Consider the following 10,213-nt stretch of genomic DNA (forward strand, 5'->3'; position numbering starts at 1 on the left):
CAACTGATGAGTGGATAGATAAATGTCTTTTATGTATACAAAGGAATCATATTTGACAATAGAAATGAGAGAAGAGCTGATGTATGCTACAACATGGATGAACCTTGAAAGTCATATTGCTCTAAGCAAAAAAAGTCAGAAAGAATTGCATATTGTATAATTTAATTTATATGAAATATCCAGAATAGGAAAATCTATAAAGATAGAAAGTAGATTAGTGGTTGCTTAGGGCTTTTGTGGGAGAACAAAGATGCTCTAAAGTTAGATTGTAGTGATGATTGTACAATCCCATGAACTTGCTAATAAAAATATTAAGTTTACTTTAAATAGATGAATTATATTATATGTGAGTTGAATGTCAATAAAACTGTTAAAAAAGAAAAGTAAAAAATATATATGGAATTCTCAGTAAATAAATGGGATAATTATTCTTTTTTTAAGATTTATTTATTTATTTGAGAGAGAGAGAGAGAGCATGAGTGGTAGGGGCAGAAGGAAAGGGAGAGAGAATCTCAAGCAGACTCTGTGCTGAGTGAAGAGCCCACCTTGCAAGTTGCAGCCAGAAATGGCCAAAGTATTACATGGGATTAATTTTTCATATAAACAAAAACAAAGACATTTTCGATGCAGATTTTGCGTGTTTTTAAGTAATATTTTGTAATTGATCAAAATTGAAAAAAAAGAATCTTTGTATCATGCCGGAGTTATCATATTATATCATAGAAACATACTGGGAAGAATTGTCAGACCTAAATATTTTTCTTTATTAAAAAGTGTTTCAAATTTGCAAATGTGTGTATAAGTGAGCTAATAACATGCTCTATACAAGATGACACTCCACACCTCCCCACAAAAAGAAAGATGAATGAATAAATATATATTTAATGTCATTTTATAGGCAAAGTTGATAGTTTAATAGGAAATGGGAAAGTAGAAAATCAAAATGAAAGAATGACACACTAGAGAAAGCACTTTTGGAAATAAGTGTTTAAAAGTGTTTCCATAACTGATTTTTTTTTTTTTTTTTTTTACCAAAAATGAGATAACTATGTCAACTATAAAAAAAAGTCTTTTAGGTATATATTTAAATTTCAAGGCAGGATTTTGTCCACTATTTTAAATGTTCAAAATGAAGAATTTTGGTAGGTTTGGACACACTCATTAAAATATGGACATGAAATTACTTCCAATTAGTTTTTAAGAACAATTACATGGACATTTTCAAACCAAATTTCAAAAAAAGATCTCTGTACTTTGTACAATGGGTAGTTGGAACTAACCATTCAATAATTAGATTTAGAAAGGATAGCCAACAATGTTTTTCTTTCATTTGGACCCCATAATCTAGTAATATGCCATTCCCCCCATAAAAGCCACTAAAACAAGCCTTCAAATAAATGAAATTTAGAAGTACAACATTACAGAGTTATATCATAATATGTTAAAATAATATTTTCAAAAACAATAAAGCATATTCAATGACAGTATGTTCACTAAACATATTTTTGAAAGAATAAGCATGGTTTTGGACTTTTTATAGATAAATGTAAGCAAAATACTCTTGAAAAAATATTATTAGTTTCAATTATTTTATTTTTTAAATCATTTTTTAAAAAATTAGTTATTACTCCACATACTCATACTGGTTTCAATAGCCTGAAAGAAATAGACTTAACAAAGAATTTTGAAATGATATGCTCATTAATTATACAAAAAGTTATAGAGTTAGGCAGTGCTACAGTTGGCTCAGCAGCCCAGTAATTTCTTCAGGAATCTTCTGTCCTACTCTTCTACCATTCACACTATTCTTATGAGTGCAACCTCCATGATGGCTACAGGATCTTTAGGCATCATGTCCTTAAGCAATTGCCTCCAAAGACTAGCTCAAGGATGGTCAACTCAAAAAGATATCCTCTCCTTTGTGGCAATACTCCTTTTTCAAAGAATAAAATCTTCCCTGGAGATCCCTAGCAGATATCCTTTTATGTTTCATTGGCCCTGACGGATTCCATGATTACTTTCAGACCAAACCACTGGCAGCAGCAAAGAGTGCTGCCATGATCTGCTGAGACTCAGAATGATTAATTCTCAAGGACACAGTACATCACTATCCAAGTAAAATGAGTGTTCTGTTAACAAGAAGGGAAAAAGGTATATCTGTTTATCAGACAACTAAGTTTCTGCACTCAAATATATTAGAGGAGTAGTCCATGTATATTACGTATAAGAAATTAAATATGCCTGTATTGGTAATATGTACTCATTTTTATTTTATTTTTCTGATAATTGTGTGGCATCAAAAAAAGTTTTCCAGTCATGCGTATCCAGTAGTGTATGTAAAAGAATGATTTAATTTTAAAGTTTCTAATTCATCATTTTAGAAAGTGAGTTAAAAATAAATTACCGATAAGTAAATCAAAATTCTGTAAAGGGGATCAAAAAATGGGGGATGGCTTGAGTATTGCAGACTTTGTTTTCCTTTTTAATGTGCCATTTGTGCTTAAAGGAAGACTACAAAGAATTCTCAGCATCTCAGATTAACTGGACTTAAAACTATCAAAAAAGATCAGGAAAAATATCTATGGTAGCTGCCACTTCAGATGAATAAACTGAGCCCCTTACATAACAGATTTGCCAAAAGAAGGTATACGTTTCCAACGAGAGCAGTCCAGGACAGACACTGGATTTCTCTGTACTTCCAATCTTGACATAAGGCATTTTTTTAAAAGTGGATTGCTCATTAATTAAATGTTTATAATTAAAAGTTATATTCATCAAATGTAAATTAATTTCCAGTGAACATCAAATTAAAGCCATGTAGTTAGTAAATCAACAATGTTTATATGTGGAGATTTACAAAGGATGGTTAGAGTCCTTAAGAACACAGAGAATCCAGCGAGGGTAACAGGACAAACACAAACTGAAAAGATTGAATGGAGAATATATAATGGCAAAATATACAAAGTAAATGCCACACTATCCAGCTCTAAAGAACTAAGTACATAAATGCTTAAAGAAAGCTGAGGAAAATTGAGGTCAAATGGAATTAGGCAGTAAAAGATTTATAAATGATGTCAATATTTTACTCATTTATTGAACAGGCCTGTAGACTTGAGGCTGAGAAACAAGTGATCCTATGTCCATCCCAGTTGTCTTGGAAGAGTCCCAGTTGATACTGACACTATTCTATTGGTATCCTGATTTAGATTTGTCTTACATTTTTCATTTTTTAAAAGAATATTATTAACTAACTGCTACTCTAAGATAATGTGAGATGGTTTTGGTAGACTTCTTTTTCATATTTCCAGATTCTGCACTAGCTTCCTCTAGTAGTGAATAAGACACATACAGTGGGCATAGTTTTCACTCTAACATGTGGATAAACATAAAAAGCAACAAGCAACAACTTATTACTCTTTCTTCCAGTCTTCCCAGATGCAGAGCAGATATCCTCTCCCTTTTGAGCCAACAACATAAGGGAGCACTTACTGATAAACCAAGAGTCTTGAGGGTTTTGAAAATTCATTTTTAAATGTTCTAATGAAATCATTTAGCAGCAGAGAACCAGTTTAAGAGAAATTTGTTTTTTTTCTTAAGTTTCTACTGTTTCACTTTTTATTTTTAAGTTTTTATAATTCTTTCCTATTTAAACTTATTTTTATGAGAAAAATTTCTTCTTTCAAGGATTTTTTGTCTTTTCATTTCTTTTAGATCTTTTATTATAATTTTCTTATTCTTTTTTTTTTCCTTTTTGTAAATAAGTTCTACACAAACAAGATCTACAAATCAATCCTTGTAGAGCTGAGCAATTGAGGGAAGCATAGATCCGGGCTTGAGCCTGGCAAGCATAACAAGAGTGCCTGGTTTCATAGGAGATGTCACCAATGACTACAGAGATTTCTCTGAGAACAAGAAAGTCCCTTACAAGGTATTGGAAATGATCACTCCTTCTAAGTCATTCATTCTATCTTAGTGAATGCCAGAACCACATGAAAATTATGTTCTGGATTTCTGTGCCCCAGGAAAGTAACAGTATATGTGACTTTCACAAACTCTTATTGACATTTACCATTTACCACAGGTTTACGATGCTATCATTGATCAGATAAGAAGACCTAACCTGCTGGAAGATTAATAGCCTTAACTTCAAATACAAGAAGCAGTTTTAAGTCCCTACTTGAAAATCATGGGCCATAAGCAGCCACATAAGGTTGTGCTGGTATATCACTCTGAAAACATAACATTTTGGGAGAAAATAGCTCTTATTAATAATTAAGTTCTCTCATCTTTATTTCTAAGCTTTCTTGTGTATTTAAAAAGTGAAGCTAGAACTGTTATTGCATTGACAGAACTTTTCATCAGTTAAATGATGCAAGTTTGATAATCAACATCATCAGATACTTCAAATAGAAAATCAGTTAATTACAGTAATGGTGTGTTGTTGTTATGATTTCTTCATACAATTTATGGAATCATAATTGAGCTTTTAGAAATTTTCTTTGAAATATTTGATAGTATTGTGAACGCATAAATTCTGATGAAATTCAACATTTACAATACAATTTTTATGGGGAAAATACAAAGTTTTACATTAAGAAACCTTTGAAGGGGCACCTGGCTTGCTCAGTGGTTGAGCATCTGCCGTTGGCTCAGCTCGTCATCCCGGGGTCCTGGGATTGAGTCCTGCGTCTGCCTCCCTGCAGAGAGCAGCTTCTCCTTCTGCCTATGTCTCTGCCTTTGTGTCTATCATGAATAAATAAAATCTTACAAAAATAATAAATGTATAAAGCAGCTATGCTATCATACTTGGTCAAAGGGCACATATAATTTATGTGTATTCAAATAAGCTACACTTATTCTGGCAACTGAAATATAAGCCATAGTTACTAAAAATAATTTTAATATATATACTCAGCTTTACTACATTTTCTGATGATACTGTTATTGAACAGATACTACCTCATCATGGTTGTTTGGAATTCATCCTTTGTTGCACAACACTAACCTGATTTGGGATATATTTAGGTCTATAAAGAATTACTTCATTAATCAATCTAATCTTCCTATCTTTGTATTAAAGTATTCTGTAATATTTTGGTTGCATAAAAAATTAGAAATGTTTAATCAAAGTACTCAGTGATTGCAACACCCTACATCTTCAGCTTCTGAAGCTTTTAGCAAGTCAGTTATTGAAAGTATAGCATGCAGACAGGATGATGCTAAATTTTATTCATACAAAACACAGGAAAAACAAAGAAATGTTAAGAACTCAGTATACAAAGTTTATTCTAGCATTGCATTCTTGTGTTTTGAAATATTTATATTTGTGGGAATAATATTTTTGATAGAGTTCAGTATACATTGAATGAACGTATTCTATTTGGGTATGGAGTGAAAATGAAAAAGTCTAAGGTTTTATAGTATTTAAAATTGGTGAAATGCTGGAAAGAATCATAAATAGATACAACTTTTTTGACAACTTTTATCTTACAAAAATAGCTTAATAAAGACACTGCAAGATAGCAATGAGTGGATCTTTACAATAGATTGATATACATGTGCACATTTCAATGAAAATATAGAATTGAGAATATATCATTTTGCATAATTTGTTTTCAGACAAGTAAACAGAAGGAATTAACAATTTCAAGTGCATTAAAAATAGAATGAAACTTTAAGAGGAAACCAGAATATTTTATGAAAAATAACATGTCATATTTTGAACACAATATTTCATCAAAAAAATACCAGTGACACAATATTAGAGGCAAAAACAGTTGAAAAAATAATTAATCACTCATCTTTCTATCTATTATATATCTATATTGAGAAAATTTTTTCAGCTTGTGTTATATATGATATTCAGATAATCAATATAAATACACTTTTCATTTTATTTAAGGTTTCCGCTTATATTGAGTGATTTTGTAATGCTCTATGTTCTCCTAGAAAAATATTTTTTAAAAAAATTAGTAGAACTAGTTTACAAGTTTCCAGATAAGCCAATTTAAATCAATAAATCAGTAACTAAACAGTTTAATCAATGAATGATCTTTTTAAAATTGTTTATGTTTTATTATTTTGGTCTCAAAACTATTCCAATATCATAGATGATAATTCTCAGATAACAGACTCCAAAACCAAACCTAAAATAACTACTCTAAAACTTAGTAGCTTACAACAACCTATTATTATTTCTCTTTGTTTTGTGGTTGACTAAGATCAGTTGGATTCTTGTAAGAGGTCTCTCGCATAGTTACAGTTATATGAAGACTCAATTAGGTTAAATATCTAAGATGGCTCATTCATGTGGTTACAAGCTGATATTGGCTATTTGCTGGGACTCAATTTAGATAACTAACTGGAATACTCAAATATATAAATATATATATGGAATATTATATATACATATATATATATAGTAGCAAAATATTTCAGTCTTAGCAGGCTATTTTTTTAGAGTATTTATACAAGGTATATTTGGGACTAGAAAGCAGTCCAAAGGAAGGCTGGTAGAGGATTCAGATTATCTGTAGTCATCCAAATGATGCTGGTGAACAGGCAGTTGCAGGTAAAATCAAGGTGATATAACTTAAATGATAAGTATATATTAGAATTTTAAGTCAATGTAGTGGGTAGGATAATTTAGGGAGTTACTGTTAACAGATAATAATAAAAGAAAGACTGACCTATCATTACAATAGTTAGCACTTGGAAGTCAAGTAATGAAGTTTTAAAAGGAGGAAGTAGCAAGGGCATGGAAGTAAATCAGGAAACATTTCAAATAAAGAGAATTTGCTGGCTATTTTTTTTAAAAGATTTATTTATTTATTTTTTCATGATATATGGAGAGAGAGAGAGAGAGAGAGGCAGAGACACAGGAGGAGGGAGAAGCAGGCTCCATGTGGGAGCCCCACGTGGGACTCGATCCCCGGACTTCAGGATTGCACCCTGGGCCAAAGGCAGGTGCCAAACTGCTGAGCCACCCAGGGATCCCTTTGTTGGCTATTTTTAATCAGACTTGTATTTTAAATAATGACATAAAACTGAATCTTGGATTTAGCATCAGCTGTAGTCAATGGGATCAATGTTGTTAAGTTGTGTGGTGGACGCCCAATTTTATTTTTTTTTTTTGTCATGTTTTTAAGAAAGAATGAGAGCAGAGCAATGAAAGAGTCAGTGATTACAAGACAACTCTTTAGAGGAGTTTTTTGGTTTTTGTTCTAAGAAGGGAGAGTTATGAGAGATACTGCTGAATGAAAACAAAAAAAGTTTTTAAAAATATAGTTATGTACTAATGGAAAAGTTTTAGGGGAAAAGAAAGAGTTTAATACAGAAGAAAGAGGGACATTTGTTGGCATGTGGTCCTCGGGTAGATGAGCATAAGGAAACCCACCTCAGATCCTCTCAGTTTTCTAAGTGGAATAGGAAGCCCAGTCTTCAGATGAGAGTAAAAATAGAAGAGAGGCATTGGAAAATTAAAAATAAAGGAGAAAGGAATTCTCATGTCAGAGTTATCTAAAAGAATTGAGGAGTGAATGGACTATGGTAATGCAGAAGTATGACAGATATGTTATATCTTCAATAGGAAAATGAGCACTTGGGGGAAATTCAATAACTCTCATAGGCTGACTCTGTCCTATGACATCATGTAATAATAATGTATTGACGATACAATGCCTTAATGATACATTGCCGTATGATACAATGTAATAGTAATAAAATAAAAATAACAGTGAGTGAAGTAGGCCCTATACTAAGTGCTTTAAGTAACATTCAAGAAACCCCCTAAAACAAATGCTATTACAAACACCCTTTGACAATTGAAAAAAACTGAAGTACTGAAAGCCTACATAACTTAAATAACATAATCAGAATTTGACTTAGATACACCAGATTCAAAACTGTTGTTCTTTTTCACGACCATTGACTTTAATGGGAAAAAATAACATACTTACATTTCAACACATTTAAGCAGCTTTGTACTAGGGCAGCCCCGGTGGCTCAGCAGTTTAGCACAGCCTTCAGCCCAGGGTGTGATCCTGGAGACCCTGGATCGAGTCCCACGTCAGGCTCTCTGCATGGAGCTTGCTTCTCCCTCTGTCTGTGTCTCTGCCTCTCTCCCTCTCTCTGTGTGTGCCTCTCATGAATAAACAAATAAAATCTTAAAAAAAAAAAAAACAGATTTGTACTAAACTTTTTTTAAATTGGAAGTCATAATTCAAACCTAAGCATTTGGGTATTTCTATCAACATCAAACTTTCAGTAGTGAAGCCTGTCTATTCTATTAGCATAGCCATTTAAATTTTTCCAGTTCTATTTATGTTAATAAATGTTTGGTTTGATCAAAACTATTATGTAATTAATAGTTCTGTTGCTTTAGTTTAGAACAATAATATTCTACTTTTAGTGAAAAAATAAAATAACACAAATATTTAATCTTACAGAATATAGAGAATATAGAAAGCAACAATTTTAAATAAATATAGCAATGACATGTTAAGTAATGAAAACAAAGAGGTAAATAGGGTTCTATTTATATTGTAGTTCTGCATGGGACTCTAGTTAGAGTTAGCTATGAGTTAGCTAGAGTTAACACATAGCTAGCTATGTGTATAAGACATTTTATTTTCCTTAGGTTATCTTCCTTACTTCAAACTTACTTCTAAAGTTAAATAGTCAGTGTACACCTGTAAATAATCATAGACTTATCTCTCCAGGTAAGGAAGCACCAACAAGCATTCTTCTCAGTGCCCCAGAAAGCAAGCCATTTACAACCTGAGACTTTGGGGGTTACCCGCTCCATAAAAAGATAGTAATGGGAAGTTGTGTGTGGAAAGTATTTAAGAAGTAAGTCATGTCTTTTTTGTTAGCATTAATTTGTGATATAGACTAAGTAAATACTGAAATATCTGTGAAAGTTAGGAAGCATTCACCTTGGAAAACACAATAGACATTTTATTCAATTCATATAGAATGCTATAGCGACAATTCATGAAACTCTAAAACCTCCTATGACAGCCAAGAAAACCATCCTTAGAACAAACTGTTCCAAAGAAAATTCGTCTGTTCTATGCTAAAAATGGTGAGATTCTAATGAGAATGTATCTACTGATCAACAACCTATTTCTACTATTATCTAAGTGACATATGGCATAGCATTCGTGATAATTTTAACATTTGTATTGCCATAGTGAAGCCAGCTTATCTTCAATTCTCATTAAAGGAAAAGGAAAATTCCCAGATCTGCCCACAAAAGGTAAATATTGAAATAAGAAATCTTTGTACCATTACTGCTGTTTGTGCTCCCCTTCTAGTGTCTATTTTTCATGCACAGCAGGTAAAGTAAGAATTAAGGCATCGGCATCAGTGGCATCAAATTTTGTTTATTCCAGAAGAGCTAAGTATAATCAGATATATGGAAGCTAATTTTTGGATAATGCATTCTGAATTTTTCTCATACGTGGACCATTGCTATCTATAGAGAAAGCATGATTGAATTACATTATTTCACACAAACACTGTAGAAGCATATCTTCATACTGAGCATTTCTGGAAATTCAATAAGCAAAAGAATCAAGTGATTTTTGACATCTGCTATTTAAAGTCTTCACCAATGTGCAAAAGAGAAAACTAAAGATTATTTAAAAGCAATAACTAAAATATACTGCACATTGGAAGACATGATAGCACTTGAATCCAGCCGCCCTTTGAAGAGATGAGTTATTTTGCAGATGGCTCCCATCCGGCAAGATTCTTCCGTTTATAGTGCTGCAGGTGGTAAAATAGGACACAAGAACAGGGGTGGAAAGGTTAGAGTTATATAATTCTCTCAACAGTAAGTTCAGTAAAATTAGATTAAGTTTTCAGGCTTCATTCATTATCAGTACTGCCATCTAAGATGACATGGAAAGAATCATTTTGATGAGTATTAAGCTTAGCTCATGATGTCAGTTTTTCATAATTTATCACACTAGTCTAAAGAAAATAGCTAAAATGAAAACACACTTTCAAATAGTGGGTAAGACTGAAATGCCCAGTTTAATGAACCTATACAAAAGTCATGAACAGCCATCTCTAGTTGCCTAGTTTGCAAGTGGAATAATTCTCATAATTAGCTTGAAGACTAGGAATAGATTAAATTTAGAATGTGGGTCAGCCAAGACAGACCAGGAAACAACCAACCTCAAATTTCAGTGACTTACAAACAATA

At 32.2% G+C, this 10,213-nt stretch overlaps 1 long non-coding RNA gene across 2 annotated transcripts in view; it reads right to left on the reverse strand.

The window, feature by feature from the left end:
* Positions 1–8,469: 8,469 nt before the first annotated feature.
* LOC140636636 (uncharacterized) overlaps positions 8,470–10,213 on the reverse strand; it is a 39,258-nt gene continuing 37,514 nt past the window's right edge. Inside the window, exon 4 of one of the 2 annotated variants that reach the window (XR_012033862.1) lies at positions 8,470–9,771. This is a non-coding gene — a long non-coding RNA (uncharacterized lncRNA). The remainder of the gene's footprint in view (positions 9,772–10,213) is intronic. The other variant, XR_012033861.1, reaches the window with a different exon arrangement.

The sequence above is a fragment of the Canis lupus genome, chromosome 7 (genome assembly GCF_048164855.1).
Source record: "Canis lupus baileyi chromosome 7, mCanLup2.hap1, whole genome shotgun sequence".
Classification (NCBI taxonomy): domain Eukaryota; kingdom Metazoa; phylum Chordata; class Mammalia; order Carnivora; family Canidae; genus Canis; species Canis lupus.